This window comes from Pararge aegeria, chromosome 2 (assembly GCF_905163445.1).
Source record: "Pararge aegeria chromosome 2, ilParAegt1.1, whole genome shotgun sequence".
In the NCBI taxonomy this organism is placed as follows: domain Eukaryota; kingdom Metazoa; phylum Arthropoda; class Insecta; order Lepidoptera; family Nymphalidae; genus Pararge; species Pararge aegeria.
The window spans coordinates 9,149,447-9,162,316 of record NC_053181.1 but is presented as its reverse complement, the minus strand read 5'-3'; positions in this window follow the sequence as shown (position 1 = coordinate 9,162,316).

The following is a 12,870-nucleotide window of genomic DNA, read 5'->3' as shown; positions in this document are numbered from 1 at the left end:
AGGAGACCCGTGCCCTGAAGTGCGCCGGTCAAGGGTTGATTTGATGATGATTGAATTATTGAATTATTGAAGCACTGATAGCACAGTGCGTGGGACTTTGTCTTCACTTTCCGGGGCGCGGGGGCGCGAATTCAAATCCCAGCCCTGACTTTTCTAAATTATGTGCGTTTTAATCTATTAAAATATCACTTGCTTCCATGGTAAAGGAATCGTAAGGAAACCTACATACCTGAGAGTTCTCCATAATGTTCTCAAAGGTGTGTGAAGATCACGGCCTTAACCCCTTTTTCATTGTAGGAGGAGACCTGTGCCTTTTAGTGGGCCGGTGATTGTAAGCTCTTTTTATGTGACTTGGACACGTTCGACTACGGATCAAGAGGTCTTGGGGTTGCATTGCGGGTAAGTATTCTTAGTTCCAGATCGAAGTTTAACATTTTGGCGTAGTGTAAATATTCTAAAAAATCAGGTTTCCTGTGTCATTCCGCCGTTAATTTTACGTAAAACATTCGCGCTGTACACTGAGCGCGTTGCGTCTTTTGGCAACTCTCCCGTAATAGCCTCGATCACTCGGCGCTGGACTTTGTGGTGGATACCTTACTAACTTAAGCATGATCCATAGTGCCCTTCGCCTAACGATATGCGTGATTTACACATATAGCCGATTCTTGGGCAAGCCAAGGTCTTGAATTTAGATAAAGACCTTACATATACAGCCACCTACATAACTTTGTGACGATATCTGGGCCGTGATTATGAATGGAGAGAGTTAATTCTGTCATTCAACAATATGCCTTTTTTATCGCCTTGCTATAATTATACCTACTTTACTGTAGACTGAGCTTACGACTCTTAGACGTACTTAGGTATTGTTACGGAGTTATCGAAGCTTTAGTTTTGAGTTTACGAATTTAGTTATTGCCGTGAACTCACTTCTACGTACATATTTTACATGTTATGAATGCATCAAAAGCTGTCTTGGTAGGTTAAATCGTTGTGAAATTAAAAACTCCACTGACTGGTCTGGATGCACACCACTGCAAATATCCTGCGGACGCACATGTCATCGTCCTGTGATTCTAGGACGAAGCTGAGAAAACACAAGTTAAAAACTAAAGCAACTCAATATTGAACTGCCGGTAATAGGACTCTCAATCATTCGAAACACGTCGGTCTAAAATCGAGTGAACGTCCACGGATGTAACAAACAAATTGAAGCATTTTATTTCCTTTGTTCTCATTCCAATCGGCGACGAGCCACGTCAATGTGCCATTCATAGAGTAGATAGGTATGCGTGCGAATCCCCGAACAGCGGGGAAATATCAGCAAAGACTATTTCCCAACATCGCATACCGCTCTGATACCTGGTATTTTAGAACCTCGACAGATTCTCGACAGCTGCGCTAAAACTTTATTTGCCGCCTGTAGATTTATAATCTTTTGTTACTATTTGCACTTAATGTACACTAGCTGTTTCCCGTGACTTTCGCAGCGTTTGTTCTTTTTTTTTACAGAATCCCACGGAAACAGTTTGTTTGGCCTGATGCAACACCTATCCAAGGATGCAAGGTATTTATATGCAAAATTTCGTCAAGATCGGTTAATCTGCTAAGCCGTGCATGTTACTTTATCTTAACGACCTAACAGGAAATGAACGGTTATGAGGTACGCCGTGATTCCCCTAAAATCATATCAAACTTGTATTTATGTAATCTGACGATTTGGTTGTACATGCAATGTACAGAATTTTTAAACTTGATCTGACATAATTAGGTAATATTATCTAAAACTTAAACTTAAGTTGCACAATTCTGTTATAAACATAAACTTAATAGGTATTATCTAAATAATCTACTTAAGTTGCAAAATTCATTTGAAAAGTGGGTCTGAAGAGCTTCGAAAGGTTTGGTTTAGTTTAGAAATTTTAATGTAATCTTGTTCTCCTTATTTTCTTAGTGCTTTCTCTGGATAGCCTACAATTAAAATTGGTCCAACGCGTTGTCGTCCCTACACTGCTCAAATACGTGTACTACGTATACATAGATAGTTAAATACAATACCATTCCACAGTCGGAGGAATAGAAGTGCATTTTAGTCCCACGATATTACCTACTCAGATTGATAAGTCAAGTTTTGATGAGCACTAGAGCGTTAAGACCAAAAGCTAGCAGATTGGAAGAGCGAGCATTCACCTCCAGATGTATCATGTAACCGAAGCGGAATATCCAAAGCTCCTATCTCTATCCCGCACATCTCTATAAAAGTGAAAAGTTTAAAGCTGCATGTTGGCATTATATGTATTTTCTAAGTATTTATGTATATATAATTCATAAAAATATTCGTCAGTCATCTTAGTACCCATAACACAAGCTACGCTTACTTTGGGGCTAGGTGGCGATGTGTGTATTGTCGTAGTATATTTATTTATTTATTTATTATTTATTTATTAAAGGTAGCCTCAACATCAGATAAATCCATTTTAAACTTGCTAAGTCCTAGTAGGTATGTACTAACCACGTATTACGTCTCCTTTGTTACTAATTTAAGAAATAGAACTTTAGGACACATTTATCTAGAGATGAATTTTCTTTGAAATTCATTCTTTCATTGACGGCCGAGTGGCGCAGTGGGCAGCGACCCTGCTTTCTGAGTCCAAGGCCGTGGGTTCGATTCCCACAACTGGAGAGTGTTTGTGTGATGAACATGAATGTTTTTCAGTGTCTGGGTGTTTATCTGTATATAATAAGTATTTATGTGTATTATATTCATAAAAAAATATTCATCAGCTGTCTCAGTACCCATAACACAAGCTACGCTTACTTTGGGGCTAGATGGCGATGTGTGTATTGTCGTGGTATATTTATTTATTTATTATTTATTAAACCTCAACTCAAAAATAAGGAAAGTGGTGTTCCAATAATAACTAGGTTCTCATAATAAATTACTTGTTTCAAGACCTAGATCGTAGGCTAAACATAAACTCAGTGATGAAATCGCTCAAAATATATTGGAGTCGATAAAATAAGAACTCATACAGACATAATGTAGCGTTGCAGGACAAAATGTCTCACATCTTGTACTACCACGTCTAACGTACATTTTGTACATACATACCTACACTATCGTGTAAGAAAATCATGTTAAGTCCGGCCATGTGCGAGTCTAACACAGAGGATTCCATATCTCAGAAGGAAAATTATAGATAATTATTGTGGTTCCATTAGTGGAACTTTTATAGAACTTTCACATATAGCTAGGACAAATTTGATGAATAGGTATTTGAAAATAGTACAGAATTAAGAACACATGGAATAGATTCAGCCATTATTGCAGTGCATTGTGTCCAAAAACAGTGAAAACGCCCCGCTCTAATCTTACTTCACAACCGTATAATGATGCTAGCTAACAAATTCCCATTTTCCCCATTTTATGGTGAACATTTAGATCATTAGAGGTAAAATAATTACTGCCAACTGTTAATGGAACGAGGTGACTAAACACCTGTTCGAGAAACACTACTAAGTAAGTTGGGTGTGTTCAATATCGGTCGTGTACACGGTTTCTGTCTTCCCTTAATTCTGTGGAAAATACTGTTGCCGTCGCTGAGCCCGTCTTCCCCGTAGAGTGCAATAGCGAGATGTAGCTCAGACGAAGCTCAGAGAAAATTTGACGAGATCGACGTTTCGTATTCCCCTGTTTTCTCATCCAAAACCGAGCCGATACAATGTCCATCTCATGTCTTTTATAATGTTTAATGTCACCTTTGTCCTTTGTAATAGTTATCCATAAATTATTTAGTTCTATCTTGTTAGTGTAAGTAGCACTAACAAGATTTAAAATAAATAAATAAACGATAAATCTCTGGAACTAACGAGCCAGCGAACTAATAGACTAAGCGAACCTTAATCCATTGAGAGCATCAATGAGGATATAAGCACTAGCAAGTTAAAAATTATTTAACCAAAATATAAAAAAGAAGAATAACATCTCTTAACATAAACAATGAACGACAGCCGACGTCGACCAATATTACCCATGACACGTAGGAAAGGTAAGTTTAAAATTTAAATTGCAAATGTGGAATGTCAATTTTTCCGCAAAGTTCTTTTAATGTCAGAAATGGCAGGGTTGCGCCCTCTAGAATTCGTTTGCGTATAATATTCCATATTCTTCCGATCTTTAAACCCCTGAAAAGTTTTGCAAGTGAAAAAAAAATAGCCAAAAAAGCTTTACGATAACCTTCCTGGCGTAGCGGTTAGCACTGTGATTGCAAGTTGGAGATCCCGGGTTTGATTCCCGGCAGTTGGGAAATTTATAATATCTGATTTTTTCTGGTCTGGTCTGGTGGGTAAATTCGGCAATTTTCTGATCATTTCTGATCTTTTTGGGATTTTCTGGTCAAGACTAGTTACCACCCTACCGGCAAAGATGTGCCGCTAAGCGATTTAGCATTTCGGTACGATATCGCGTAGAAACTGATGGGTACCGCTACCGGGTATGGGTTTAATAAAAGTGCCATACTCCCTATCAGGTTAGCCCGCTACTACCTTAGACTGCATCATCACGTACCAGCAGGTGAGATTGCAGTCAAGTGCTAAATTGTAGTGGATTAAAAAAAAAAAAATTGTACCTACAAGCTTACCTTTCGTATGTAGGTATTAGGCATTCAATCCGAATGGACACCATTGGGGAAACACCGTGGTGTTATTCAGTGCCTGAAGACTTTAAGTGTTCAAATAAAAAAAGCTCAAGTTTACAGCGGGCGATCAATAGAGCAACGCTCGGAGCATCTGTACGAGATTAAATCAGAAATGAGCCATAGAAGAAACAACATCGTTTAATGCACGTGGCAGACAACTCGCCCTAAAGTGTAATGGACGCTAGACTCCCAAGGTGCATGATTGGCGATCCCACACCAAGGCACAGCGGTTTATACCTTACACTATAAGGACTAACAATATCAGTTGTATAGTACGGTTTATTTATTTATAGTTATCACATAACAGGTAATAACTAAAGGTAGAAATATAAATAATAACATGTTTTGTTCTTAGTATGTGTACACAACTTGGAATTAAATTAAACAAAAAGTAAAAATAAAATTAAACGTGAAACAAAAAATATACACTTAAAAAAATAATTCACAATCCCTAAGCATACGTGGAAAAGTGTACAAAAATCTCAAATTTTAATGTTGAGTGAAACTTGGTTGTTCCATGATAAGATAACTAGATAATTAAACTTCAAACTTTCAATGTATTAAAAACCTTTTTTCTATTGTTATTGTCGTTTTTTCTACAAACGGAAAATAAGGCGAACAATAAAATACCAATAAAAATTCAGAAATTATATCTTCCCGAATTTACCCTTCCAGAGATCGAACCGTGGGCCGGGACTTCCCACTTAAAGAACTGTCAACGAAGACGTCGTCTATCGACGTACACGACACTACAACTCTGAAGTTCTAAGTAATTTGATTAATAGGTTTATCACAGCCGATTACAACACAAGTAAATCGCCTCGCAGCCTATTATTAATTTATTCAAGGGATAACTGAAAGCTGGTCCACGTAATACTCGTTAAAATTTCTGGTCCGCGAGCTTAGACAAATTGCCTTTGGCGTAAATGAGTTACGAAGTAACTGGCGATTAAGTGAAGATACAAGTTTATCAAAGCTACGATAGACGGATAAGACTTTAATAGGTAGGTACCTTATATTGTGTAGCTTTGTATAAAGAAGCGCATGCCAGCAACTTGGAAGAATTTTTAATAAATTTACGCGCGATGCCAGTCTCGCAGCAAGCTAAAGGCATAGCTTAAAGCAAATAATAGTCAAAATGCATAGGAAAGGTTTAACTTGGAAAATTTTATACTTATCTAGAAACATTTATTATCTGTTAAATTATAGTTTTAATATATTATTAATGTTTTTAGTTTAGGGATTTTTATTATTTGTTTAACATGTAGTTACTTCTTTATTTTTAACTGAAGTCCAAAATCTAATAAATTTACGCGCGATGCCAGTCTCGTAGCAAGCTAAAGGCATATAGCAAAAACCAAATAATGGTCAAAATGCATAGGATATAACTTGGAAAATTTGATAAGTTCGGTACTTATCTAGAAACGTTTATTATCTGTTTAATTTTATTTTTCATTAGTTTTTAGTTAAGTGATTATTATTATCTGTATAACATATAGATACTTCTTTATTATTAACTTTAGTCCAAAATGAATTTTTTCATTTCATTATTTTCATTTCGAATAAACATCTCTTGACAAATCCAATAGGAACCCAAAAATTGCTAGCTCGACCCCGCGACCACTCGACTAACGAGTGCAAGTCAGGGTGTACATGAAAAGACACCCAGGCGGAGTAACCCATTTTATATGTGACGGTCTGGTGTTAGTCTGGTGTAATTACCACCCTACCGATAAAGACGTGCCGCCAAATTTTACGTTCCTTCACGATGGCGCTTAGAAACCGCGAAACCATAGGGGTTCAATATAACTAACATCACTCTAACCATTTAGCCCACTATCACCTTAGTCTGCTACTAACCATCAGGTGAGATTGAAATCAAAGCCCAAATTGTAGTAGGAATAAACTAAAACTCATGCACCTACTGCACTAAGATAGGGCTTATGTTAAAGATATGACCAGAATGTAAAACATTACTTCAAAAAACACAATAAGCTACTTGGTTTGCCTGTAGCAACCTTATATCACTATTTATGGGGGGAAAGGAACTACAGTAACCTTTGATCTATTGGTAAATGCGGACATCGTCTACACGGCGTCACGATTGTTTATCCTAGAGAGACTATGCCCTTACTTAAAAGCCAGTAAACGTCTTTTTCTGGCCCTCTTACCAATAAAGCCGTGGTACAATCCACCCAGGTAATTATATAGAAAAATAAATTTAATGTATGCTATCGACAACAGATATAATGTATGTCCCTGTGTAAGATAGGAATAGACGTCTGTATGTGTCTTATATCACTAATTATGGGGGGATAATTATGGGGGATAGGAACTACAGTTGACTTTGATCTATTGGTAAATGCCGACATCGTCTACACAGAGTCACGATTGTTTATTCTAGAGAAACTATGTCCTTACTTAGAAGCCAGTGAAGGTGTTTTTCTGGCCCTCCTCTTACCGATAAAGCCGTTGGACAATCCACCTAGGTAATTATATAGAAAAATAAATTTACCTAATGTATGCTATCGACAACAGATATAATATATGTCCCTGTGTAAGATAGGAATATACGTCTGTATGTGCGTGTGTCTGTATATATGTAGATATGTTTGTAGGTATCTATCATGCGGATGCACTTTGCCCCTTCAGGATATTTTGTACTCGACAGGTACGTCAGTATGTCTGTAGAAAAAACAGAACATATATTTCCTTGGTATGTGTTTTTTATAAAATACTTAGCAAAATTGCTTAATATTATACACTTTCTATACACGACACCGAGGAGTTGTACACTCCTAGGTTTCATATCATTCCGGTTGGTAACATTAATACCTATTAACGTCATGTGTAACGATGCGCCGATAACCACTCTTGAACACTCGCTAATGATACTCACTTAGCATTCAAACAAGCAATTAAGGTCAAACAACAAAAATGAAATGTATAAAGAAGTACCTACCTAAGTACTGTTTTGGCACATTTAAACCTTAACCTCCTACTAAATAGGCACTCTGCTTAAAAATGTTATGAGAAAAGAAGGGTCCTATTTCTGTACATTGTAATTGAAGCCATTTTTAACTGAAATACCTACGTGAGACGTTAAATGGCGAAAATTTAATGTTTTAGGTTCTTCACCGAAATAAATTACACCTTACGAGCGTAACGAGGTTTTGCCATCTAGAATGCAGAGTGCAGTGATGGGTTTAGGGGCGCCAAAACGTAACAGCTGTACTTATTACTCCAGTGTTATATGCTTTTATAAAACGATACCGAAGGTAAGATTAGATCTACCTTTACCTAACTTTAATCAATATATTATTTTAACAAATCGTGGTTACTACACGATTGATGAATTCCTTAACGACAAGGTTGCTTGGAAGCAGGCCACTCCGCTCTCATCTCTCACAAAACAGAAAAATCCTAAAGATTGTTAAACTTTAAAATGATGTTGGAAAAGAGCAATCTGCCGAGTTTCTTGCCGGCTCTTCTCAGAAAAATCTGCATTCCGAACCGGTGGTAGAGTCACTACAAACAGACTGACTTGACGTTTCAAAAGTGCTTATTAATTAGTCCTACTTGAAATAAATGAATTTTGATTTTTTTTTTTTGAGCGTTGATCATTCTACTTTTCATAAAACAAAAAACTACATACTACTGCCTTTTTTCTTTACTCTTCTTAAGTCAAATAAATAATGAATGTGAAATAAATAACGTTCCAAAATAAGTTTTAGAGAAAATCTTTAAGTCATGGTACATGCTGTTAAAGCTCTGACGAGTATAAGGGACGACATCGTCCATACAAGTTATATAGCAAGATACAAATCACGCGGGTGAAGAACGCTATTATTCGACGAAGCAAGATGGCAATATTAGAATAAACCGAATCTCCTCCGGATGAAACATACATCCAACTACAATAAAATCCACATGGTTAATGGATTTCTGATTTTGAAGACTCCGCTCACATTCCTATTATTTCAATGCGGTAAAGAATCAGTTCTGTAGTGAGGCTGGTAAGATGATACTGGTAAGATGATACTGCTGGTGAGATATATCTTACAGCACTCTCTATGATCGTTCCTGGATTTCTGGCAATCGAGGTTCAGCCTCGATCTGATGAATCGTTCCCATTGCATTTTGCCATTTTCGCTAAGGTGTAGAATTTTCAGTTGGATTTGCAAATATTATCAGTATTAGGATTGAGACAGGATATCTCTTAAAATCCTTACATTCATCACATCAACGCTTTATCGGCCCACTACAGGGCATGGGTCTCCAGTTTAGGCCATAGTCCACCACGCTGGTCCAGTTCGGATTGGTGGCTTAAATTTACCCTTACATTAAAATGCATTATTAAACTAAGAAGACAAAATAGAACGCGGGAATCACACAAAATTAAAATAACAAGGTCGGCACAGAAATAACAAAGGGACACATAACATTTGTAATGAATAAAACACAAAGTCAAAAATCCAATAAGGATCATAATTTATTTATAAAATTATATATACACTTTACAAATTGACCAAACGACCTTTAGCGCGACGAAGTATTTATATTAAGTCATTAAACAAATCCGACCACTTAAAATAAAACTAGCAATTCTATACAATAAAATTGGCTACTTGTGATTATTTATATTAACAAAATCCTCTTATATCTGTTAAATTAATACTATTTATTATTGGTATTGTCAGATTCCGCAATACTAGATCATACTAAAGGTCGTACTGAGTGACGCATAAAAGCGTCCTACACAAAATCTTTTCATTGGTAATAATAATAAAATCTAATATTTACAAGTATTATTTACATTCTCCACAATTCGCCAGTCACGTTTAATAATATAAACATCTACGAAATTCTTAGAATTCATATTGCGTAAGATTCTCTACGTTTATAATAATATGAAAAGTATAATGGTAAGAAACGAATGCAGTCCAAGAGACTGTGAAGAGATCTTAGGCATAGGATATACGAGTACAAAATCGCGTTACATATCCAACAATGTGAGATCTCCTCAAGAATGTACGTCGACGATAGATTCGCCGTGCCATTTTATTTTTTAAATACTGTGCGTACCAGCGCTTAACCAGCCTAAGGTGGAGCGTGCTTGTCTAAAAGATACATATTCAGTCTTGATTTATCCACATAATAGTAGGCTGGGAAACCGGAGGCCGCAGCGGATTACCTGTTCTTCGAGGCACATTTAAGAAACGAGGAAGCAACACGATGTACTCAATGTGATATTAACGTAATATGCAATCTTATGAAACATCGCAAGAGGTGAAAAAGGATAAATCGATAAAATCGAATCGAGCTTGCTCTGAATCTTCTGTTTAACCCATAGTCGATAATGGAATCGATCTGAAATAAAATTTACACTTCGTTTCGCTCTTTGGAAATCGACTCGTTTAGATACTATTGAATTTAAATGGACGGCGAGCCTATTGCCCCAATACACTTGCGCGTCGAGGTACATTATGTGTCTCCAATATGCCGTATTTGATGAATAAATCGAACGTACTAAACATTTACAGTTATTCAATGCAATCTAAATGCCCCAAAACTCGGTAACGTGCAACAGTGCCGCAATAAAGCGATGATAAAATTCATTTTACTAAGCGTAAGATCACTTTAGACTATTTTAAAATGACAAAAAGGGTCCTCGACCCAATCATTATCGTTAGCTTGTTTATTTCCGAACAACCAGTTTCATTGCTTGTTTCCATTTTCTAAAGTCAGAAACGCTGACCAAACAGCGTATTAGGTTTGTGTTTCGAGAAAAACTACCTTCAATGTAAAATGCAATTCAATTTTCTAGATCAGTCACAAATAATCATTTCTATTTTATTAAATTCTTCCGATTATTTTCATTTAAATGAATTGTTAATTTTGTGTAAAGTTTAAGGAAAAATAATGAAGAAGCAGCCTTGGTGTGATCTTACGCCAAAACATTAAAAATTTATTTATACATATTTTGATGACTTATAAATTTTATCTATATTTTATCACAATCGCATGTACCTACGTTTATAATTCAAAAAGGAATAATTCGTGCTAAGAGAGGAAAGCTGTCAATAATATGAAACATTTTTTCTTATTTAAATACTCAATCCATTTATATCAGATAATTTTATTAATGTTTGTTACTACAATTTTTTAAGGGTATAGGATGTTAAATTAATTAAATTGTCCAATAATATTATGCTTATTCCGACACCGAAATCAATGGAAATAAGAGGGAATAATATAAACATACTCAAACTTAAGCAACAATTTTTTTTACGATCTTTCAGGATTGGTAAAAGAAGTAAAGTTAAAAAAAAAATTATGCACTAATTTGGAATTATTTTGCTTATGGAGGAATGGTGTAAAAAGCTGTTATTAATAGAATTGGTAGTAACGTTAAACAGTACAGTAGTATCACTTCATTGGTTCATTTTATTTTTATGTACTTCATTTTAATTTTTGTGCAAACCTAAACAAAACTACAATAATGTGAGCCAAATTCAACTTAAATACCTTGTGTTTTATAGTATACTTAACTAGTTGGATTAAAGGCGCAAGGGAATGTTTAGAGCCGGCCTGCTTAAGACGTTGCTTACACCATTTAATGAACCCCACTTGCTGTTGTTGTATGGTAGTTGAACAACAAGAGAACAAACTTTATTTTGTGACCAACCTTTAGTAATGGGTTAAATAAATACTCTTATGCAGCGCGGCGATAAGTTTAAATTTATCCACTGCGTAGTGTTATTTTCACCTACACACTATAGAAACATGAGAGCTAAACTCAACCTTAATGCAATACCGATAAGGGTTTATTACCATTGCTTTGCCATTGCAAGGGTTATAATTGTGTTACGTCAACAATACTAAAATAATACTGTTCTTAATTATGGAAGCAAACCTCCTGTCGAATTTACAACGCTACTTGTACCATATAACAAACATTATTATTCAGGCAACCAGTAATCAAACCATAGAGATGGTAATACTAAAACAAAAGAATTAGAACCATCACGCGCGTCGCTGTTATCAACTCTAGATTTATTTAGTACAGACACGTGGGGCTCAACCGTTGTAGGTATGATTTCGAGCATAATGTGTGAATACAAATCATCTTAAGTGCGCAGTACAGCCGGTTTTCAACGGTGTTACCGCGACTCGACAAGTTATTGCGTAAAAACTAATTTACTTTTAACTAGCTAAGGTAAATAGACCATACGGTAATTTAAACCATAATTACGAGTGTAAACCAATATGTATATCTCTTACCACCAAACCTCCAATCAACAACGTTTCAGCTAGACATACATGAAACAACCAAGTCATTACCATAGAATATTTTGTCTCCGCAACACTTAGCGTAGTTCACATCAAGTCTTATGATTTTCAATTAAAGTACTACCATGTTACGACACGGATTCCATTGTTTCCAGAAAGACCTAAAATTATTAAAGTTCATACAAGAACTATGAACGCGCCCTAAAAACCAGCAGACCTGTGCCATTTGGCTATGAAAACAATCTACGTGTTACAATCATGGCGAGCGTGCCTCCAAACACAAGTCAGAAGTAAGACAAACACATCTTCATTTAATAGTATTAAAAGAACGAAATTATTATTGAATCCACTTTCTTCCGAAAGAACATAAGAAGTCGGCTAGACAGGCTTTTGGGTTTGGTATAAGTTCGATACTACCGTGACATCGATTTTATATTCAAACATAAAATAAATTTCGTATATGACACCAACCATGTATCTGTTAATTGTTTTTAAATTTATTCGTTGTACCAAGATACGGATGGCCAATGCAATATTATTATTCTATCTCAGAGTGAAAAGCCAAAGGATCGGTAGGTTGGCTTCGAGCAAAAACTATAATGATTATTAATTATTTACTAGCCTTAATTTATAAGGATGCATTCATAAGCATCCGTCTCAAATTATTTATAGGGCATTGACGTGTCTGTCGTTCAACGCCACAAATTACTACTGCTAACTATTTTAGTAATTAATATCAAATAAAACAAAAAAAAGGTGAACAAGAAAACACTTATAAGAAAACTCCAATGATCGGTTCATTAGAGATCTCTTTTTAGGAGTTACAAGGTCATGATAAATTTTAGCATCAGTTTCCAACAAATCCTTTGAAAATGGGTAA